This window comes from Anomalospiza imberbis, chromosome 1 (genome assembly GCF_031753505.1).
Source record: "Anomalospiza imberbis isolate Cuckoo-Finch-1a 21T00152 chromosome 1, ASM3175350v1, whole genome shotgun sequence".
Taxonomy (NCBI): Eukaryota; Metazoa; Chordata; class Aves; order Passeriformes; family Viduidae; genus Anomalospiza; species Anomalospiza imberbis.
Genome location: NC_089681.1, coordinates 41,236,787 through 41,261,196, shown reverse-complemented (window position 1 = coordinate 41,261,196; position 24,410 = coordinate 41,236,787). Strand labels below are relative to the sequence as shown.

The window sequence follows — 24,410 nt, the reverse complement described above, 5'->3', positions numbered from 1 at the left end:
CACAGTTTATTGGGCTGCTTCCTAGAGTGACACAACACTGCATACACTGTAAGAGATTAAATGTGCACAGGCTTCAGGCATCCTGTAGAGTATCCTGTCATTCTATGGATTCAGTTTTCTCTTTTAAACATGCTTAAGGCTGAATCTTCACTTAACAGCAGCAGAGAGCAGCTAATGTTCTCTGTTGCTCTTCGCTAGTTTTTTTTCAATACTCCCTTGTTTCAAAATGTACTGCAAATTGCAAAATATCTTTGCTGGAGAACATCTGTAAGTAATGTGCGTGTGCAGCAAGATGAACTTTCTTGTATCCACCTACTGCAAATTTGTTTTGTTTTCATTTATTCTGAAGTGTTTTATAAGAGAAATTTTTAGGAACATTATAGTGATTTAACCTGGCAGCTTCCCATGTATCCAGCAACAGAGATTTGTGGAAATGAAAATTACTTAGGAAGAAAAGAGCTTGAAAAAAGTCTCCTGAAACCTCTGGTGTGATCTTCATGCATTCCAAACAGCTGATTTCTTGAGTCATTTCACAATGAGAATGCTTCTGACTACGTTGTTGGGTTAAGGGAATGAGTCAGACAGCTTTCTCTCACGATGTATAAAAAGCTAGCATCCAAACAAAAATTCTTTCTGACAAAAGCTGTGATTTGTGTCAAAAGTGGAAATTAAATGCCAGATGGATAATTCAATCCAAAACGATACTTTAGCCTTGAGGACAGTCTACTTCTTTTTTTATTGTTCAGTCTGTAATTAAAAGCCAGACAATATCTCCATATCTGAATGTAGGGCAGTAAAGAAAGAAAGAAAGATACACTACTATTTGTGAAATAAAAACATGCTAAGAATTCATCATGCTACTGATGAGTTCAGATTTTCATTAATTTTGATATAATTTACAGGTGTTGTAAAGTTAAGAGAAAAGAATCTATCTGGGTAAAACTCTTAAATGAGCACTTCTTTAAAATATGCATTTAAATGTTTTCTGAGGATGAAGGAATTAGGAGGAAGATAATTGGAAGATATATTTTCTGCTTATTTTTGTTGCTCAGTTTTTTTTTCTTCTATATGAGTAATTTTCATGGTTGTCCCAGTATAAATGAATTAAATTTAAAGGAAAAATAAATCAAGCAGTAGTAGCTAGTTAATCTCAGATATTTCCAAATAATGGTTATAAAACTTTCTGTTAAAAATTAAGCAATACAATACTTCTTTTTTTCAGAGAGGGATTAGTAAAAGGGGAGAAGGAATGCAGCTAAAATAAGCAGGAAAAAACCTTTTAAAAATCACCAACTAAACTCAAAAAATTCTTGCATCTGTGCATTGTTTGTACATCAGGTTATTTACTTAAAATGTTCATATGAAAAAACATTGATCAGAACAGTACACAAACTGTTGTGGAAAATTGGTTTTCTGTTTCTGTTTTTTAAATCTGCTAGACCTAAATCCTTATGATTCTCAGCTTTGTGTGAAAACTTAAATGCTGATCTTTTAATCATACATTTTTGAGCTCAAATGCAGCTGTACGCCATCCACAAAGGCAGCTGCTGTAACAGTTCTAGACTAAAGCAATAACAGAGATACACAGCATTCTTTTACCACGAGCAGGTTCATTCTGTGTTCACCATTTAAAGGAAACTCCAAGTACATTCATTAAGAAATTGTAAGTCCACATCTTGTTCTAGATTATAAAGTGTGTCATATGTGAAAACATTGATTGTGCTAACAAGCTGCTATACTTAATTGATACAGCTTGTGTGCTTGTCTATGTGTGCTTGTCTATTTTTAAATAGAAAGAAATGCTAAATATATTACATTTCTAGTTCTCCATGCAAAGTTCTCAGTATCACATGTAACAAAGAAAGGACAGTATTGTTCACAAGGATAATGTTAAAATGGGTACATTACTGAACACAGAGACAGGGGAGGGAGGGAGGAAGAAAATTATAAAAAAGGGTAATTTTACACATTTCTTCACCTGATTCTACGTATGGTATTTAAATGATGTTTATTGGTATCTGTAGGAGGTCTTGGTCATTAAAAACTGGCACATTTTCATTTTTTATTGTAGTGGTGTGCACACAAACAGAATTAAAAGGATGACTTGCATCTTAAAGGAAATGGGGGTAGGTTGAACATATGTTTTTCAGGTCTATAATTAAACTGAATTTGTAAAAATTCTGAATTTGTAAATTAATTCTGCCCTACTGTGGCCAATTGCAGCAGTGCTTCTTAAGGATTTCAGATATTTAAAAAGTTCAGAGCAAAAATTGTATACTTACTTTCTGTCCTATTCCTATTAAAATAGCTGAAAGAGCAGTGGCCTATGCTGGTTTGAGTTTACCACAGCTTTCCTAGCATAGCATTTTTTTTCAGCCTTCTACTCTTTCTCAAAAATATCTATATATTCCACACATGGACATAATCTGTAAAAACACTGGCTGTAGAACAGTTTTGATTGGAATTTCCCTTCCCTATTAATTATTTTCCTTATTAATGCTTGTACATGTGAAAAGTACAACAAACTATATCATATCCAGTTAGTACAAGTTTTTTTCTCTTGTCTTTTTGGCTGTTCCAAAAAACTCAGTTTTCATTTTATGTGCCCAAATGTGTCAAGGAATACGTAGCTTAATTTAATACTAAATTAAATGCTGTATTGTAAAAGCCATGCAAGTTTTGTTTGCAGATGTTGATAGTGGGCCAAATCCAAAGCTGTAACAGAAGACTGGCTTCAGGCCAAATTCTCTGCCACAGCTTAATGAAAACCAAACTGAAGATTTCCTGATACTTCTTTGGAGCTTTATTGCAGATGGCTAAACTTATCCCGTGTGATTAACTTCAACAACCTCCTATCAAGTAGAATGGAATCTAGTAAAAATATGTATTTAGGACATAAAGAAATAAGAATCAGTACAGCTTAATTAGCCCTGCACCTACTTTATCCAATTAGTGTTATTGGAGCATCGTTTGCCAACAAGTTTCTCAGTGATTAAAATGCTGGATACTAGAATATTTGGCTCAATCTTCTCTAATGCTAGCAGTTCTTGTGGCAACCAGTAGTCACACAAAGTTCTTAAGTACTTTGTCTAGGTAATATACACCCCTGGAAAGATCAGAGTTGCAATATGCTGTGGCAAAATAAATAGAAATAGAGCTCTCTCATCCCCAAAGTAAACTCTGGATTTTGTTGTTATGACTTTCAGTGATTGTACCACTGAAAAGGACCTCTGAGTCCATGAGTCATAAAATGCTGCAAAATTTTCCATTTCATGTAGCAGAAATTTTGGAGAGTCTGGGACTCGTCATAGATGAATATCAAGGATTCTCTAAAGCATTGTCTTCTAGCATCATCTGCAAGACCTCCATGGCAAATAAAGTCCTGATGACTTTATAAAAAAAAGTCTTGTTTTTTTTTTTTCTCTAAGCGATCATGTTTTTTAAAACTTGTTTAGATTTTAGACCTATCTTGTACATCAAAAGGAATTTGGGAGTAGTAGACATTCTCATTTTGGTTTTACTTCAGTTTATCTTCTTCATAAAACTGCTGGTAGATACTGAAAAAAAAAAAACGTCGAACAAGATACAATGGTCTGGCCTCTCTGCAATTGTATCTCAAACTTGCATGTAACTTTAACTACTTTATGAAGCAAAAATTTGCTTCCTGGAGATTTTTTGTATCTCTCAGTTGTAGCTTCCCCTACCTGCATTTCACAGACCTGATGCAAAAGTTTTGACGCATCATGTTTATGTGGCTATCTAACAGGCTGAGCGTCAAGATGCTTAAGGTATCTGGAGGGGATCTACCCTGAGGTAGTCATGCATGCAAAAGATAATTTAGTGTGTAAGCCTCTTTTATGAAAACTTGAATGCTTAAGCAGTTATGAAGGAATTTCGTGCCTGAAAAAATCTTTTTATGCATTCAAAAATAAAAGCATCTAGGTCCTGTCTGTAATGACTTGGGGTTCTATGTTTCAAATTCTGTTTTTCAGTAAGAAACAAACACACTACTTCCTTTTGTTTCTCCTCTTTAAACAAACAACCTTATAATCCTTATTTAGGAATAGATTTTGTACCCTTCATGAGTGGAACTATTCATCCAGAATTGTACTAGTGAACGTACATTTACCTTAAGAAAGAGAGTAGAAATAAGCCAAATGGAAACAGCAATATTACATTCAAAGCAAAGCATCTGAGCAAATTCAGGTGGCTTCCATGTCTATGTGTAAAGCTACAACATGCACAAATTAGATCCGCATGCTATATTATTATTCAATGTATTGTGGGGAAAATATTTGTACTGCCTTTTCTAGTATAGGTTTTGATTATTTAAACTAGAGATTCCAAAGATCCAATTTTCTTCTCACTGCTCTGTAGTTTGATTTTAAAATTTGTTTTAATAAATTAAAGGCTCTGTAATTGGTTTCACAATCAGACTGAGATTATTTAACGATGTTGTGCAGTGGAATGAGAGTACAGGACCTAAGCTTCTCATATCTGGTCAGAAAATTTTAATGAGTCCAATACTCCATGTGAATGTTTGAATTTTCAGTGCGGCAGCAGAATGCCTGTTTATTTGAGAACCATTTTAATGAGATTTTACAACCACTACATTTACACTGTAATTTATTTTTTAAAAAATCCACATTTGGGGCCAATACAAAATTCAAAGTTCCTTCACTTTAATCACTTCTGTTTTTACAAAATTATCATTATTGAATAAGTAATGGTCTTGGTTACCTCAGCTACATTTCAAATATATCCCAGACAGTATTTAAGTCCCAAATGATTTATGTCATTTGGTTTCTAGAAAAATATCTAATGAACTGCTTTGCTCTTTACTCAGGACTGCCAGTCATTCTTTGCAATTACTCCCCAATCTTACAATGGTTTGGCCTCTCTGCAGTCATATCTCAGACTTTCACGTAATATTAATTATGTTATAAATAATAAAAAAAAAATCTCTTTCAGCTTTAGTTTTCTCATCTACAGACCTGCTGCAAAAGTTGTATTAAAGTGTTTTGGTGCATAATGGTTATGTGGCCATCTAGCAGAGCCTCAGGATGCTTAAGGCATCCAGTGGGGAGCTAGCCTGAGACAGTCATGCATGAGAAAGTTACTTTAGTGCACAAATCCCTTTTTTGAAAGCTTGTCAGGAGGCCCAGTGGTATCCTGGGGTGCATTGTGAAGAATGTAGCCAGCAGGTTAAGGGAGGTGATCCTCTCCCTCTACTGAGCCCTGTTGTGTCCAGTTCTGGGGTCCTCAGTACAAGAATAATAGGGAGTTACTGGAGAAGGTCCAGTGGAGGGTCACAAAGATGTGGGGACAGGAGAATCTTTCTTATGAGGAGAGACTGTGTGAGCTGGGCCTGTTCAGTCTGGAAAACTTTGAGAGGGGATTTCATTAATGCGTATGAAGGCAGGTTCCAAGGGGATGGTGCCAGATCCTTTTTGATGGCACCCAACAACAGAATGAGGAACAATGGCTATAAACTAAAACACAGGATGTTTCACATCAGCCTGAGGAACAACTTCTTAACATTGGGGGTGGCAGAGTACTGGTACAGGATGCCCAAGCAGGTCATGGAGTCTCAGTATTTGGAGACATTCAAAACCCACCTGGACAAGTTCCAGTGTAATCTGCTGTAGGTGACCCTGCCTTGACAGGGAGGTTGGACTGGATGATCTTCAGAGGTGCCTTCCAACCATAAAAGTGTTGTGATATTGTGATTCTGTGATTATTACCTGAAAAATGGTCTGAAATGTCTCAGAAGTGTGGATACATCTGCAAGTGTTTGAATTCCACTGTGAATGAATGCCAAAAAATCATCAACATTTTTGGAAGTAGATGTAGGTAAAGGTAGGTTGGGAAAAGCTTTTCTGTATGAGTTTTAGCTGGCAAGAGAAACATCCTTAAAAGTTGATTTTATGTGCTACAAGGAAAGCTTGGTGAAGAAAATGTCAACATGTGGTCAAAAATCTATCTAAGGAGAGCACATATAAAATTACTGTTCCAGATACTGCAGTTTTATTGTGCATTGAAGAAATCCTAAATGCACTCTACATGGAAGAGAACACAGCTTTACATTTGCTTTGCACAAGATGAGCTGTTAATGCTGGATGCAGTTTTGGCAATCTCTCGTTCCTTGGACTGTTTATCTTTAATAGTTCAGAGGTTAAATCTGCATTTACCCATTGTGATTGCTGTGTCTGGAGAGCAATCCTAGTAAATATAGCTTTTTATATACCTTCTGTAATCTGCTCAGTTCTCTGCCATACTTGCATGGGTACCAGGCCAAATATCACTAAAAAAGCAAACATTCTAAGTTCTGCTTTGATACCTAAGTTGCTTGATTGCTGTTAATTAATGTGTTACAAGGAAACCATAATTGTTAAATACTAGGAAAAAAGAAAGTTGTTTTTATACTAAAATATGAATGTAATAAAATTATATATAATTCTGTAATATTCATGCTGGACAGCAATGGACATTGCTCAGATGTAAAGAGGCAGTCAAAGACTTTCTTGAATGGATTGTCTTTCCTTTGGGTGTTTTAGCTCTGAACTCTCTCCAGATTCCCAAGGCTATTTACCATGCTCTCCTCTGCCAGTCATATTCTTCTATGTCTCTGATTCAATACCTTAAAAGTGGTATTCACCATTTCTTCTTGCATGTGCAACATTCTTCTGGTCTTTCTCTAAATCCTTAAAGATTTTTTTTTTCTTCGGTTCTGATGTTTGTCATTTCTCATGACCACAGTTAAAATCACCCCACTCTTTAGGCCAGGGCACTTTATGTTCAGGTAGCTTCCAGTAGCTATCTTTCATGCCAGTCTCTCTGGCAAAACTCAGGGCACAATGGAACATTAAAATGGAGATCTGATCTGGAAAGAAATACTGAGGTCAAAGTTAGACCCCAACAAAAAGTAAATAAAGCAGTCACACATGGAGCTGTACATGATGTGGCAAGTGCAAGACAAGGTAATGTGTTTGAAAGCTGAGGCATTTGAAAGAAGTAGTATGAAGTTTAGTGGCTTGTGTGGCTTCTTGAGAGTTTGTAACTGATAGCAGAGTGTGCCCAGCATGTGTAAGCTGGAGTAGTAGTTCAGGAGAATTTGTCTCAGAAGGAATGAATGACTTTACAGGAGATGATATGAGCTTATAAGCAGCTTGGCAGGTTTGCTAGTTGTGCTTGTGAAAAAGGTTCATAAAACAATATTGTCCCAGCAGCACATGTATCAGTGTCAAAAAATCAGTAACATCAGCAATTAGGTAAAGGCAGGGCTTACAGGTACAATCCCACTCATCTTGACTGTTCAGATAAATCAGATAGATCTGTCTGTTGGTGAGCTAGCCAGCTTTTCCTTGCTGGGCAGCAGATCCTCCAGGATCCGAAACAGCCATCAAGAGCTCACAGCTTGTGACTCAGTGGTTGGTAGGACCTGGGCAGGGCCAGAAGCAATGTTGGCCAAGCCCTCCAGACATAAAAGGAAGCCCTTAAGATATGTAAACACCCAGGACTGCAAACAGGACATGGCTGTGGCATGGCAGTTTGAGTGCAAGGGCGCAGGAAAGGTGATGAAGTTCTGCCAGCTTGACCAGGAAGCAATGGTACCCACCTGCATGAAAGCCATGACCTCTTTTAAGTTTTGCACCTACCATAACTGATAGAACTGTCCAGGCCGAGCTCCTGGTGGGTACACACTGCTGTCCCAGTGCCATCTGTGGGCTGTGCCCTGCTCTACCGGACACCAGCACCAGCCAGCAGTGGTGAACACTCCTGTGGGAGGTGTGCCCAGCTGGTGCCAGTGGCATCCTGGCCTTTAACAGAAATAGTGTAGCCAGAGGGACCAGGACAGTGATCATTCTCCTATACTTGGTACTGCTGAGGCCACACCTTGAATCCTTGTCCAGTTTTGGGTTTCTCAGTTCAGGAAAAAACACTGAGTTGCTGGAGCATGTCCAGAGAAGGACGACAGAGCTGGTGAAGGGTCTGGAGCAAAGGTCTGATGAGGAGTGGCTGAGGGAGCTGGGGATGTTAATGCTGAGAAAGGGAGGCTCAGGGGAGACTTTATCACCACCTAAAAGGAGGTTGTAGTGAAGTGGTGGTCAGTCTCTTCTCCAAGGTAACAATTGAGAGAACCAAAGAAGTGTCCTCAAGTTGTTCCAGTGGAGGTTAAGATTAGATATTGGGAAAAATTTCTACACTGAAAGGGTTGTCAAGCATCTAAACAGCCTACCTCAAGGGAAACGATGACTCAGTCCAGGGTGAGTCACAGTCCCTGGAGTCATTTAAAAGGTGTGTGGATGTGGCATTTAAGGACATGGTTTAGTACTGGACTTGGCAGTGTTAGGTTGTGGTTGGATATCATGAATTTTAAAGTTTTCTAACTTAAATGATACTATGATTATATGATATTAGGGTTCTTGTGGGAGTGGTGTTTCTTGTGGGCTGTGATTTCCATCCTAGATATTTCCCTGAAAAACTGCATCAATTTTATGATGTCTATGGACGTAGGGCAATTCATCTGGATGGTGTTTTGGTCTGGTGGAGAAATATGAGAATAGGACTAGTGACCCTAATTAGCTTTAGAAGGGACCAGAACCTTCAAAGAACGTGCCCTTGAGGACTCGCAAGTTTCTAAAAAGCCCAGAGAAAAAGAAGGTTTAATTTTGATGCCTGTTTTTGTCCTTCCTTTCAAAATGCAGTCAGAAGAGGTGGAAATTAAAATGAAGATGGCTTAAATGGCATTGATCTGTCTGTGACTGGCCTTTTCATATGATATAGGTCTGATTTATTATGTCAATCAATGTTGCTTATTAAATAACCAATTCATTCTGCATTCACCCCTTTATACCAAATCTAGCTCTAAGAGATCAGGACCTTCTTTCCTCCTTGATACCTAGGATGTAACTCCTCACCATCTGATTTTGAAATCCTTGTTTACTTCTTTATAAGTCCTTTGATCAGATCCTCTGCAAAATCTTTCTATTTCTGTGCCTGAAGTAGAGGCAAACAAAAGGCACTGAACACTTAGTCCTTAAAACTTTATTTTCTTGTAATTTCCTTTGATGTCTGTAACATTTTAAATATAGAGGTATTAAGATATGAAAAGTGTAGAGACGTGCAAATAGCCCTATGTAATGACTGGGTGTATTTATCCTTTTTTGTGAGTGTAGCCCTTCTGTGATGGGCTGGTGTACATGATAGCAGTGGAGATTTTATGTGTCAGCAAGATATCCAAGTGCAGAATGCGGCAAATCATCCTTCATTGTTCATCATCTTGTACTTAATTTGTACAGTAACTGACAGCTGTGGTGCTCTTACTGCAGCTTAGCCTCACAAATCCCCCCAAACTAGATAGACCTTGTCTCCATAGAAGTTATTTAGGCAGAGAATATCTTTCTCTTTTATAACTTTAGTTTGTTTATGCTTTACTCCATACATGCCTTTCATGTTATTAGCCTAGTAATGACTTTTTCTTTTATTTGCATCTGCTGTTCCCTTGACCTTTTTTCCAGCCCAGGGATTATTTTTCAACATAGGCAAAAGTGCTCTTCTGCTTGCTGATATGTGATAATAGAATGGTAGTGGTAGATTTTCTAAGCAACACTCAATTAAAGCAAAGCTATTGAAAACAGTGGAAACTTTGCATGGGATGGTAGTGAAATCTTCATATTATGCTGGTTTACCTTGCATCTTGTATCTGCAAATTTTATGGTTGGATTTCATAAAACTTTTATGAACATCTTTTACTACAGGAAAACCCCAAATCCTAATTGCAATAAATTTCTTTTTGAAGTGAGGTCTATAAGTTATGTAAATTATATGTAGTTTCTTAGCCTGCCTTCTAATTATTGAAGACACATAACTTTCTCAGTTCAGCTTTTGTTTCTTCTTCAACATCCAGTGAAATAATGGATGTTGTTTTGCTCACTTTCTTGCCTTTTCATCTTTTATGTTGTAGAAAGGATGACATCATTGCACCTTGAGCAAAAGTATATTTTTTTGAGTAGCTAAGGACATAGTCAGGACAGGGGTGGTAAGTAATATTCATGGTTAGAATAACTAGATGAATTCCTAGGTATACAAATACCCTTTTCATTTTTATCTGAAAAGTGGAAATACAGCTGAAAGTGAGTTGGAATGAGGGGAGAGCCAAACAAACCCAGAAAATATGGTTGTTTTCAACCTTTCTAATTCTCTTTTTTTCCTTTATTGCATCATGGTAAATTGCATATCTTTATGTTCTGTGTCAAGTCATATATTGTTTATTCGCCTGTCTTCTCTCTAGAAGGAGAAATGCATGCATTGGAGTAGGAGTTTTCTGCTTGAAGCTTTTTCTTTATAATACATACATGTTATGTTTCTTTATGTCAGCAAAAGACTTCACCCCACTGTCCTTAATTCCCAAATATTCTGGGGTATGTTTATGCTCTCAAAGACTTTATTTGGCATTGTATGCAAAAACTGCAGTTCTCCAAAGAGAATTATTTTTTCTTAGAAGGTAAAGTAATTTATTTCAGTCCTTATCTGGTGCTTTAGGAGACTTCATTTATTCTCAATCTCATTTTGGAGATTCCCAACATAAAGATGACAGCAAAACACTTGACTTCATTACTATACACTGTAGAACTTACATTTAATAAAGTAGCATGGTCAAGCTTCATGTTTAATTGCTTTATAGCTTTACATATTTAGGGAGTTTCTAGGTACTCAAATATTCCCAATATCTCCAGGAAATTCTTAGCTGTACCGTGGGAGGATAATGAGGTGATTAACAGATAAGAGTTTTATAAATGGGAGAAATCTCTTAGTTGAGAGGAAGTACAAATCACTTTAAAAGAAATACATAAAAACTGAGCTTTGGCAAAAAAACTTAATAGTACAATTGAACTAAGACCTTAGTACCATTTGTCACTGATCTTTCAATTCAAGGAAGTTTTCCCATGGGGTAGCTTGTTCTTCAGGGGAGGAGGGGAGGAGGAAAATTAATTTTTGTTTCAAGTTTTGGATGCTTATTCTTTACTAGTGACCAGATTTTCTTCAAAGCACTTGGACCAGTTTGGTGGACTGTAGTAGATGTACTGAGTAGGTAGGACAGTGTTACTTGCCTGTTAGTACTTAAGACTGTGCTGTGACAGTACTTCTTCTGCAAGCAGCCTTTAACTTCTGAAAAAGATAAAAAAATAGTTGCATACAAGGGAGATCACATATGAGAGGTCTTTTATGCAGTTTGCCTGGAACCTGTCTGTTCTGGTCATGAAGTACAACCTTACCTTCTGGTCAACTTCACTGAAGCCTTCAGAGAGAAATGGAACAAGAGAATGACCATTTGCCCTTTATTGACTAAAACGAGAATATCCCTGAAGAATCTGAAATTCACTTTTAGCTACCTCTGACCTAATGTACCATCTTTATCACATAAATTTTTTTGCCAGCCCCAGGTATTTTCATGTCTCCAAATAAATCTTCATCAGCTATGCGTACATGCTGAACTTTTCTACCTTACAACCTTTCTAAAAACTTTTGAAATCTTACATTCTGAGTACATGTAAAATATATCTTGCCATAAACAGTTAAGATTTCAAACTGTGTCTGTCACAAGCACTTCTATTTGACTTCTGAAGACTATAATTTGAAAGTTTCAGTGAAACTTTTCCTATTTACAGAAAGTCTAAAACAAGTTGCACTTTTCCTTTTAAAGCTTCAGGAAAACAACAGAGAATTTATAACATAAATTGCTAGCTTCCAAAGTACCATTTAATTCTAATAATGTCATTCTGAAACCTGAGCAACTCAGCTAAAGAGAAGCTATTTACAGCAATACTGCTGTGATTGTGGTGACAAAATCCCACTGAGAGATGTGTTTGCACATTTTCTAAGTCACAGCTCTGTTCTGTTTCCACAACACATATTTTTTTCCTCCTCAATTCCTTGTAACAAAAAAGAATGATGATTTAGTGTAAAAATAATCAATTACTCAGTAGAAAATTATGGTCTGCAGTAAGGTTAAAGAATGGGTCTGGCCATGAACATCATCTCCGTACCACAAATTGTACTCCTTATTGAATGTTGTGATCTGGAAAGGTAAGACAGGATTTATATTTGTTGGAGATTTACCAGAGTCTGTGTTTGAGTTGGTTTAGCTTATGATGATATAAAAACTTTTTTGGATTACCAAGCATCAAAGTGTTTTTCTGTTATCTTCAGCTTCCCCAGAGCTTTTTGACACTGTTCAGTTAGTGTATCCTCCAAGAGCTTCTCTCCCTGTCTCAAGTACTGGGTCTTTCTTCTGTTTGAAACATGGGCAAAAGTACTCAGTGGCGTGTTGTAATAAGGTCTGTTTCTGCAGTTGTTGTGCACATTATCCCATAGGGAAGATACCTACTGCCTTCCACAAGCTGCAAGAAAGCCTGCTGAATCAGCAGACTTAATGGTTACATCGTTCAAAAAGACAAAGATGGCTTTGGTAGTTTGTGATTTCTTGATTGCTTGAGGTGCTTTGCACTGCTGTGTTTGAGAAATGCGCAGTTGGGTCAGCAATCTGACACCTTCACTATGTTTGGAAAGAGTGAAAAGTAATCCTCCTTCGAAATATTTGAATTTTGAATGAGATAAAAAGGAACTTTATGTGGCTTTTTTGTTCTGTTTTGGGGTTTTTTTTGAATCATGGCATATAATTTTGCATCTGTCTTGAAAAAAGCCAAACTAGTAAAATAAATGCTCTCCAGTAAGAGAGGGAAAAGGTTTTACCTTGAGGGAAGACAAAAACAATGTGGAGAACCAGTTCCCAGGTAAATGTATGTATAGACATATGATGCATCTCCAAGATGTAACCTACTTACTTTGTACAGTTGTTAGAAAGTGGCTTAAAGAAAAGAATTCAACCTCTGCCACTCCATTATGGAAGGCCTGATATTGCTGAGAAGTTCTTGTGCATAGATTTAATTGATCTGTCTTCCTTATTTTAAGGAATAGGTATAAGTTAATCAGAAAAGAAATCTCAAATCATAAATTTGTCAAGTATTTAAAAGGTTTGATTGTATACTCATCTTTATTTTATTTTCAGAGTGATCATTCTTTGACATTGGGTAAATTGCGAATATTAAAAAAAAAAAGGAAAATGCTTATCATTTTGAGAAATTGGATTTTATCACACTGATAAAAGAGTAAGTATATGAGTAAACATAATATTCCAGAAGAAATAGTTGCCTGTTTTGTTTTATATACTGCTGTATATGTTTATGTTGCTTTTTAATTGCTTGGATGGGAAGATAATAAGTCCTTGTGCATACACAGTGTATCTGTTGTAATAATTTGTAATTTACATTAGAATAAACTGGTAAAGAGGCACTTAGAAGGCCCTGAAAATATTTACACATCCTGCACTTTAAAAATTTTAAATCAAGCAGAATATTTGCATTTAATTAACAGCCTTAGCAACAAGAGTAGTCAATGCCTTCAAAATTATTCTAGCATTAATGTCTTCTTGAATCCAGTGTGATCATCTGGCTTTCATTTTCTGACTTGTTCATCCTTTTTAATTTAATTTGTGTTTTAAGAAAAATAATTTATGAAAGCTAAGTAACAGATACCATCCCTTACTAAGAATAATTCACATATATTAACTGCTTTATCGAAACTGCTGTCCTGTCCTTGTTTCTGTCCTGTAATAGCAAATGTACCTTAGAGAACAGAGACTGGCCAGGAGTGCCTGGATGAAAGGTAATCTTGTGTAGATTTCAGCTCTGTAATGAATGAAATATATCACATGTAAAAGAAAAATCCTAAGGATGAGGTGGTGAATAGGATTTCTGTAAGCAACTGTTAGAACAGTGAGGAGAAATTTTCAGTTAATTTTCCTTATCTTGTGCCATAAAATATTTTATATTCTTCAAAATGGATTGTGAAAGGACCAGCCACTGTTTTGTGTTTTATCTAAATTAAAGCTAAGGTGATTGTGAAAAAAATGCCTATCACCTACGATTTTCTGAGACCTGAAAGAGACAAATACTTTTTATTTCTTTATTTTATAGTTTTTAGCAAGGCTGGTAAAAAATTGATCCTTTGCACCAAATACAGTTTTCTTGAGACAAAATAGTCTTTAAGTTGGATTAAGGCTATACTCGGGTGGAGTTTTTTAACTTGGGTATTTTCTTAATATACATGTCTGTGTGCTCGTCTGGCTTTGCTGTGAAAATGTGACTGTATTAAAAAGGTTTTTAAACTGAGTTCCAGATAGGGCTGTGCCAATCTTTTAAGAATTTGTTGGCTGTTCTTTTGGGGTGGCTTTGCAGCTTGATGTAGGCCATGCTTTGGACAGGTGAGCAGGGGTGGTGTATGTGTGTGCATGCATGTGTAGTGGTAGATACAGATACAGCTTTTTTTTGTGTGTGTATATGTAAAACTTAGGGTAGACATACAACCTGATTAATTGTTTTGTCAATTATCATCACTAGTGTAAGGCTGCTGAAAGATGGAAGTAAGGCATCTCTTTAGATGAATACTGTACTTAAAGGCCAGTGGTGCTATGTGGAAAATGAGAATCAATTTTTACTCAATGATGTGCCTGTCAAATAAAAGTAAAAATGGAGTGTCTCATTCACCATCTATAGGTATAAACTTAAAATTCAAATCATACTTGTAGGAAAATGAAATATATTTACGTTTAGTCTGGACATTGAATAACTCTTAAAAGAAGGATGAGAAATACCAGTACTTACTTGTAATGCTATTTACTACCCATTTGGGTTAACATATTTTGATAAATTTAAATATCTCATTTTCCTGCTACATTTTATGCTTTCCTTGGATCCTGATTATTTTCATATTTTTGTGCAGGGAAAAAAGCATACTAAAGGGTTATCTAACTTTGTTTATGCTTGTTAGTTGAAGACTTAAATGAAAATCTGCTAATAAAACACCTGAAGATGAACCTGAAACAATGCTGATACTTTTGTTCTGATTGGCTGGCTATATGTATATATTAGCCTTCTAGATATTCATATGGACTCCGCATGAGTCAAGTGTAGGACTGAATTGTTTTGGAAGCATATGTCTATCAACAAAGGGACAGCAGAGCTGTCTGTGGTTGCTAATAACACAGAGAGTACCCTTCCAGAGAAGTTTATCTACATTGCAAAATGTTGTTGTAATTCCATAACATGGGACTAGGGGATTTTTTCTGCTATAGGGGAGGAAAAAAGTTATGCTGATAACATAGTAAAAAAAAAAAAAAAAAAAAAAGTACTTGTTATGTAATTCTGGATTGAATCTGTGATTAATAATCTGATATTTGAATTAACTTATTATCAGCAGGGCATAATCACTGCACTGGCAAGGTTCATTTGAGGATCTTTCCAGACTTTCCATTCAAAGTGGTTTGGCATCCTCACTTGAATTAATAGCTAGAAATAAAGAAATAACAGGCCACTGTGAAAACCATTTCATTTTTGATCAATCTAATTTATTCAAAACAGTCACTGGTCCAATACTGAAGAGTATACATAACTTCCACCTGGTAGCTGCTTACATGATGTAGACTCCCTGTAGAGGTAGGTACTTAGGAAATGGAGAGGACCAGCCAGGCAGAAGTGGTTAGACCTACCCTATTTGCAGACTAATTGCATTCTTGGTAGGGTGCTTTGGATGCTTTCCAGATGATTAAACCCACGGCTGGGTATTTTAGAAATTGTGTCTGTATTTGCTGGACAAATAAGAATTTGTTTGGGTTATTTTTTTTTTTTTCCCATGAAACGTGTGCTTGCATCGATTCTGTTACGGATATTCTCAATATGCAGATCCGCTAGTGCTATAGTCTAACTACATGGACTTTGTCATTCTGAAATGACATTTGCAGACAGGCAACAGTCTGCCACATTCAGTATCTAAAGGCTAAGGTCTTGGTTTTGTATGTCATAGGTTTGTGTATGTTCTAGTGATGCTCCTACTGTAATTTTTAAGAATTTAATTTTTTTTTTTTACTCTCTCAGTATACCATAAAAATACAGCAGTTAACAATCCCATTTAAAATCTAAGTACCAGATTTTGAACACAGGGAGCCAGCTGAATTCCACTGTCAGTTCAGTTGGTATCTGAGACTCCTTTTCAAGTTGCCTCTTGATATGTACTGTATTGACATGTACTTTGCCTCTCCAGTCCCTGCATAGCAGCTCCTCCCTAGAGGCCCATACAGCCAAATGTTCTTCACATGGAAATAGAGATTCAGAGTGAAAGGGGAAAGAGGGAAGGAAAGGAGCATCTACCTTTCTTGAGGAACTGAAAGCTGCTCAGGATGCATGTCTGGGATCACCCATCACCTCAAGCATCACTCACTCACTGTGAAATCTCAAGCAGGAGAACTTGTTGCCAGCCTATGGTGTTATAAGCAAGGGGAGGAAGAGGCTGATTGATCAGATTTGGTACAATATTAAGTTAATGTTCACTGCTGATACTAAGGAGGGTGGTATGTCCATCATATATCTTTAGTGTGAACATTTTAAAATGCATGTCTGCAACCAGTTGGCCTATAGTAATATTCCATTATGAGGAATTTTTAGTGGCTGAAGACAAAAGTCTTTCTTAGTCTGGTTAACTTAGCAAACATTTATCTTCCTTGAATAAAAACAAGAAAAAAGCAAGATAATTGTCATGAAAGAAATATTCCGCTTAAATTTAAGTTCTTATTGATTCCAATTTTGATTCCCCTGTTGCCAGAGTACTGTGACAATAATTTCCTAGAAAGTATTTGTAAATAATTTAGTCTATCCTTGTAGTTTGAGGCAGGAATATTTTTAAATATCTATTACTTTGGAAATATATTTGGAATATATAAAAGGAATGTAATTTCTAAGGTGTGTCTTTACTTGAGTCAAGTTAATTTTCTAACATCAGGTCCCCTCTATACCTCCTCTCATACTGCAGTGTAATAGACTCCTGTCTCCACTTTATTATGTTTTCATGTTTCAGTCTGGACTTCTAGACATCTGAGCCTGTGTTCATTACAAGTCAGACATTTCTGTAGCTTCAGTTGGTTCTTAATTGTTTTCATGTTAGTGGAGATCCCCTCAGCTAGAAGTAAAAATATATTTTGTAACTATTATCACGGGCTAAGATCTTTAACTTTCTCTGTACTGCTTCCTACCTATATTACCCTTTTTCACTATGAAATAATGGCTATTTCGGGCATGTTTCCTAAATCTATTTGGCTGTAGTTAAGAAGTGTAGTTTTAAACTTCTTGTTTCCTAAAGTTATTTTATTTTCGTCAAACAGCCTCATATGTCCAAGTAGGTCATGATGGTTGATTTTACAGATCTTCATTTCAGATTCCAGTTACAAAATTTTTCACTGAAAATTTACTCAAGGGTTTTTTTTGTGGGTTTCGTTTTATTTTGGTCTTTTTCTTAATATGTTACATTATTTAGACTTTCTTGTACTGCAATTTTTTACTATGTCCCCTCATTAATATTCTTCTCTGGTTTATATTTAATACATATAAATATATTCCAATTATAAATTAATTTTTTGTAATCTGTATTATGTTAATTACATACTAATTATTTGGATTTTCCATAGTAGTTTACTGTTATCTTTTTTCTTGATTATCCAGCTATTGTAATTCTCCATTATTTGTGTTTCTTTCACATTCCCTATCAAAATTACTTTTTTTCAGGATAGTAGTAAAGCATTTTTTTCATGCTTTGTTCTTTTTCATTTTTCTAAATTACCTGTGCCCCACAGTATTCAGATCTCATTTAATCTCTCTTGTTACTATGCAACTGTCATGATGCTTTAAAACTGCCTTTATATCAATATACTGATGAGTTTTATGTTAAAAGTTATTAGTCTTCTCATGAATGTCCATTGTCCTTCAAGTGATTACATTAGAAAATATTTTCCTAGCCTAGATGGGGTTTTTTATCTCTTATCAACTTTGTTACTAACACATAATGTGTCTTTCTTTTGTGATTTTTAAATGTCTACAGTCTTTTGAAGCTTTTCATACAAACTCTCTTCAGCAAAAGCAAAACTAAGGCTATTAAGGCTTAGCTTCAATCCATTTTATCTGTTCAAAAACTTCATTCTGTCCATATAAGCAAAGTTCAAGGGCACCTCGCTTAGCCTGAAATCTCCAAAATTGTCAATAAACATCATAATCTCTTTCTGCCACTGAAATATGTTGTGGTTTGGAAATAGTAGTAGATTTCTATAATAAAGTCTGCTTTTTGTGAGTAAAAGAAAAAGAGCTGTACACAATACAAGGTGGATTTTTCAGCTGCATCATAAAAACCTGTCTGTGTAGGTAGTATTACCTGAACTATGGAGTCTGCGCAGGTTGCTGTTTTCTGAGAAATTCTGTCTGACTGTGTCTTGGAAGCGACTCTACTTGCTGGCTCTGAAAAGGTCATGGATATGAGCTCAGGGGGTGTTTGCTTATCCTGGTTAAAATAGAGATACCTGAATGTAAACCTTATAGGTGCAAAAACGTAAAACAAACACTTATAGATGCTGAAAGAACTGCCCAGACAGAAGGTTTGGTATTTTCTACCTGCTACTGCTGGCAGGGTTTGAAGTAAGCTGAAGATGTATTTTGGATCTCTTGTTATAAAGTTAGATCTAAATGTTTTAATTTAAAACACAATTTAAGTTTGTATTGAAGAGGAAACTGAATCCAGTTCTGAACCCAGTAACCTATTGTTTTATTTTCCTTATTTGTGGAATAAAAATAATCAGACAGCATAAGTGTACTACACGGACAAGAGCATTTCTGTATGATATTTTTCATAAAGACCCAGTTTAACACTGTAAAATTGACTGGCATGAGCCTTCTTATGACAGGGAACTCCATAGGTCTGCTCATGATGTTGTGCTGCAAAGCACAGTTGCAAGCCCTCCTATCTGTAGCTGGGATTGTTTGCCTTAGATTATAGATTTTCTGCTATCCTGTACTGGCAAATTCCTGACACAACCCCACAAACAGACATAGCCTAAGATACAATTTTCAGGGGTACTTAGGGACATTTTTTATGAGTGGACTTGGTAGTGCTGTGTTAATGATGACCTGAGAAGTCTTTTCCAGCCCAAATGATTTTATGATTCTATGACTTTCATTGATGCTCACCAAGAACTAATGGTGTTTGTCTTAAAATGTTTCTATAAAAACAAGCTTTTCATCTCACTGTTCCTGAGATTCAATGTCTGGAAAGAACCAGATATAGTGTATCAATACAAAAAAAAAATTGTACCACTATTGAGAGCTACAGTCCATACATCTACAGTGAAACTGTGACTGTAAATATTAATGCTGCCTCACCAATGTCTAAACATCACTGAGAGCTTTGAAGAGAGAGAAACTAGAGGGAAAAGCACCTGTTGGACCAGGTAAACATTAGGACTATTTGTTCCACTGTGAGATAATGTTTATCTGCAATTAACTTAGATTTACTTGGTTCTTTAGAGATTAATGGAGCTTCACTGTCAGCAGTCAGTTTCTCTTTTAACACTACTTCTCTCTCCGTCTCCACTTCAGAAAAAAATAGATGAGCTGCTCATTTTATCCACTTCATACTACAGGAAGACAATAAAGAACTTATTTTTAATATCTCCTAGAAATGCTGCTATTCTAGTCTTCCTTTTTGCACAGTTTTGTATGCTTAACTCCAAGATTCTTAAGCAAATCTGTATAGGCTCCTTTTTAACTGCTGCAATGAAAAAGGAAAGGTTTGGCTTCTAAATGTGAATTGACTTTTTAAAATTTGATTTTATTTGTGTATGAATTGAATTTTGTACATGTAATGATTGATACTAATAGTACTACTAATAGTAATTATTGTTACTGTTATTAAGTTATTCAGCTGCATATCTAGAATATTTTTACTAATCAGATTGACAGAGGGAGTGTTCCTCTTTATTTTCCTATACATAATGTTTTCTTTTTCTCTTTTCAAATATATGGAAATTCTAGTTATAAAGGATAAGCCAAAGCTTCCCATTGCAACAAGAAGAGAAAGCAGATAACTCTGAAAATGTACAGAAAATAATCTAGTCTACTTTGGTTGGACTGACTATTTCAGAATTAAGCCCTATTAACTGTATGCAAAGTGAAGACTGGTAGGATTTAGGTATATTGAGTTGTGTCCCCAAGGTTTTTATGGTCAGACAAGTAGTGGGATTCAGGCCTATCGGTATTATGTACCCTGTCATATTTTATTGAGAGTCAGTATCAGAATTGCTTTGTATCAACCAAGAGTCATTTGAATGGGGGGACCATACTGAATGAAGCAGATTTATATTAAAATGCTTGCAATTCAATTTGCTTTCAGACTAGTGTTTTCCCTGAGGATATTTTCAGCTCTAAGGGCAATAAAATCATAAGCTTAAGTATGACAACTTGAAAATTACATAGAAGATAAGATTCCTTGTAGAGGAGTCTGTGTTTTCAACAAATCACATCTGTTTGCCTCTAGGTTGCTATCTAGATCTAAAAACTCAGAATTTACCATTTCTTTTACCTGCAGCATTTTGTTCTTTATCTCATTGGTATTAATTTGCCTCATGTCCTGGCAGTGTGATCACCATTTCTTTTCTGCCTTGCCTGCAAAAATTCTGTTCACCCTTCAGCTTCAAAACATGGGATCTCAGATCCAGGCAGCTGCTCAAAAGGGTCATCCTGAAACAGTGCCAGATTCCTTTTCTTTTTTATTTTCTTTTCTCCATCCTGCTTTTGATTTTCTGAGCTGTACTTTAGAAAGGAAGATAGTATGGAGAGTTGGTTGAGTTCAAAGAAGGAAGTCTGTGCATGAGTGGTAGAGTAGTAAAATAAATTGGCAGTCATCACAGTGGGAGACACTTAGCAGATACTGCTTTCAAGGCCTTACAGTGCTACTTGACAGGAAAATAATGACTCATTAATGAAAAGCAAAACATGGCTTTAAATGTCAATTTTTTTTTTTTTTTTGTACTGTAAGGGTATTCATCTATGTGAATACCTAAATCTTGTTGCAGAAGGTCTGATAATACTGGATATTGATATAGAGTATATGTAGGGCACATACTGCTTTTTGAAAAATGTAGGGGCCTGCATATCTAAATCACTTTTTCTGCTGTATTTTGTAAGCTCTCAGTCAGGAATACACACCTTTATTTCCTTCTCTGTCAAGCAAATTTCTGTGCAGTTTTTCTTTTAGGGAGACCTTTTTGTGTCTTTAACATCTTCATGAGGCGAAGTGGAGGAAAGTACCAATCTCTTTCCTCTCAGAAACAGCCAGAAGCTGCTTCAGGGGAGGTTTTGGCTTGATATCAGGAAAAAGTTTTCACCCAGAAGGTGCTAGGGCACTGAAGCATGCTACCCAGAGAAGTGGTCACAGCACCAATCCTGTCTGAGTTTAAACGTGTTTGGACAATACTCTCAGGAATTCCCAGATTTGATTCATGGGGCTGTCCTGTGACTTGGTGATCCTCATGACCCTTCCAGCTCAGATTATTATATGATTCTATTTGTGTATGAGTTATTGCATGTGCTGGATAGAGATATACTAGGAATTTTTAGACATACTCTGTTGAAAATAGTTCTAACTTTTCCATTTCCTTGAGTTTGTGAAACTTCACAGAAGTTTCCTACTTCATACTTATTTCCTATTTTACATCTGTCTCTGCCCACCAGTACAGGCTCAGATCATACTTCTGACTATTGATTTAGCTACAATTAGGACTAAAGAAACTACCCAAAACTTTTTACTCTTATGGAGTGGAGAGAAACAGCTTTCTGCTTCAGCAAATGCTTATACATATTTATTGAGTAGCTTCTTTGTGGATGTTATGATGAGCTTGCTTATCAAGGAAAATGACTTGAAGTAGTCTCAGATCTCAATATCTGTGGTTCCAATTAGGAATTTAATAAATGCTGAAGCCTTTTAAATCTTTCTCTTATTCATAATGTAGCATGACAATAAACAGCAGGTGACAGTGGAAAAATTCAACAGGAATCTACTGTCTAGATTAATTTCTTTTTTTTTTTATTAGATTGCAGAGCCTGCATCTGGGACCATGACGTGTCTGACTTCAGAAAACTCATTATTACTTCCATTGTGCTCTAGCACTTTTCATCCTTCACAGTCAGAGGTGGTGCAACTGCTTTTGAAGAATTTCTATGCTTAAGGGAGGAATAAACATTCTCTTATAGTTTCATGCCCCAATAGGACAGCCAGGTCTTCTTAAACAGTAGAATAAAAGTACAACATTGATAGAGACACATTTACCAGTGTTTCATTTTACCTTCTTACAGAAAGATAAGCTAAGTGTTTTCATACTTTAAAGACTAAATATATCCTGGCTAAAATTCTTGGGAGATTTCTCAGCACCCTTGCAACATCTGAGGAGATTCTCTGTGTTTTGCAGTGTCACAGCTCCTGAGGCCTATTATGCAGTACTAGTTGAAGGACTGTTGAGTGTCAGAAATTGCAATGATTCCTAGGCTTGCACTGCCCAGTTATAGTGTTGAAGGCAGCATGATGGACATTTCAAGGAGGCACAGACTTGCAGAACAAGCAGATATCAGAAGTGTATGCACAAGCGCTGCTGACCTCGAGGCTTCCAGATCATCCAGTTGCTGGATGATGTATTAAATATATCACAGAGACACTGAATTCAGAGACATTGAATTTACCATACAAGAATTTTTGTAATCCAGCTGTTGCTCAGTGTATTTGCATATGATTCTGTGTGAGGAAAGATAGCAGCTTTTGACATTTGAATCAAATAAAACTTCTTAGATAACTATATACCATCTCCAGTAATTGTTTCCTCTATAAAATATTTTTGTCTGTTTTGTGGTCTATTTTGCTGTAGGAAACAAACAGGAAGTGGTTACTTTTTTTTTTTTTTAATTTCTAAATTATTTTCCTCAATAGGTGGGAACTTATAGCAAACTAGGTCATTATCAAGATTATGAGTATTTTTTTGCTTTTTAGCTGGATGTTTACTATATTGATTTCTTATGTGAGTAGGTGAATAACTGGGAAATATTTTGATCTGAAATGTACAAAAACCCATGAAATGTTGGTCCTGGTTACAAAAAAATTAAATTTTTGTCAATGATACAAAAAGTGTACTTTGGACATGGCCTATAAGGACTCGGAATAATTTATAAATGTACAGATGGAGCCACACATCATGCTGCATTGCTCTTTAAACTTCTGCAGCATGGGTCCTGTCTTTTCAGTCTTTTTAAATGTCAGCTGTAAGTTTTTCATTCTTATCTTGAGAGTTTTTTCATTATAATATCGTATCCCAGCGAATTCTAGACTTCTGTAGCTTTGAAGCACTTTATACATTATACTGGCCAAAGATAGTATAATGCTTGGCTTGATGCATATAAAAAACCCCTCTTACAATGCTTATGATGCATCAGTGGAATTCTACACTCCAGTTTTCTCAGTTAAAACCTTGTCTTCAGAGCACAAGATTTTATGTAATTTTGATCATTTGGCCAATGATTACAGACTTTTTGTTTCTGGAATTTTTCCAGTCATTTAGGAAAATAAAGTTTCATTTTTAATGGGGCAAATGTGTTATTTATCATTATCTTTTTCTATAGATGAAATTTCCTGAGAAAAGCTCATGAGTGGAAATAATCCAGGCATACTGGTTTTGAAGGATAAATGTTTTCAGGGGAGATTATAATTAGAGATACCAGTTTCATAATTTTGTTGTTTGATTTATTTTCCCTTTGAGCATTTCAGTCTGTTCCAGACTATTTAGACTTTCTGACTAAATCAATAAATTAGAGCTATTTATGATGGTAAATATGAATTGAGATTCCTGTATATCTTAAAAAAATGTGTCATCATCATCAGCACTAATGAAATATTGGTGATAAAACAAATAATTTGTACATTTGGAATGTCACATGAAGCAGGCTTTTTTCTGACATAATACACATTTTCCCTCCAGCGCTTTTTTTTTTACCATGATTGCCAGCTCCTCAGCAAAACTTCTGCAGCTCCAGTAATGGAATTTTTTTGTGAATCACAGTAAGAATTATCTCTGCTGGAGTTCAGCCCTGATAAATTCTGTCAGCACAATGTCTATGCCCCGTGAAAGTCCTGTTTCAAGGGTGAATTTTAGTCTTTTGGATAACATTTACATCTTCCAGCTAGCAAGCTACTTGTACTTGAGTACCCTTGTGCATCTGAATCATGGCACTGGTGGAAGCCTGGCAATTTTATGAAGAGTAAGGTTTTTGCCAAATGTACATTTTATAATAACACTTAAGTGAAAGAAGAAAGGCAGAGGTTTAATAAAATAGTTTATCACTGAAAAAATAATTTTTAAAAATTCCTACAAAGAGAGCAGTACCTTACAGATGTATTTAAATCTTGCTTTTTGTAGCTATGCCCCTTTATTTATA

At 35.9% G+C, this 24,410-nt stretch overlaps 1 protein-coding gene and 1 long non-coding RNA gene across 6 annotated transcripts in view; both read left to right on the top strand.

The window, feature by feature from the left end:
* SNTG1 (syntrophin gamma 1) overlaps nt 1-24,410 on the top strand; it is a 317,995-nt gene that overhangs the window by 112,072 nt on the left and 181,513 nt on the right. The gene's annotated exons all lie outside the window — the stretch shown is intronic.
* LOC137477855 (uncharacterized) lies at nt 7,576-22,677 on the top strand. The gene is made up of 2 exons (XR_011001239.1): nt 7,576-7,788; nt 22,025-22,677. It is a non-coding gene; the product is annotated as an uncharacterized lncRNA (long non-coding RNA).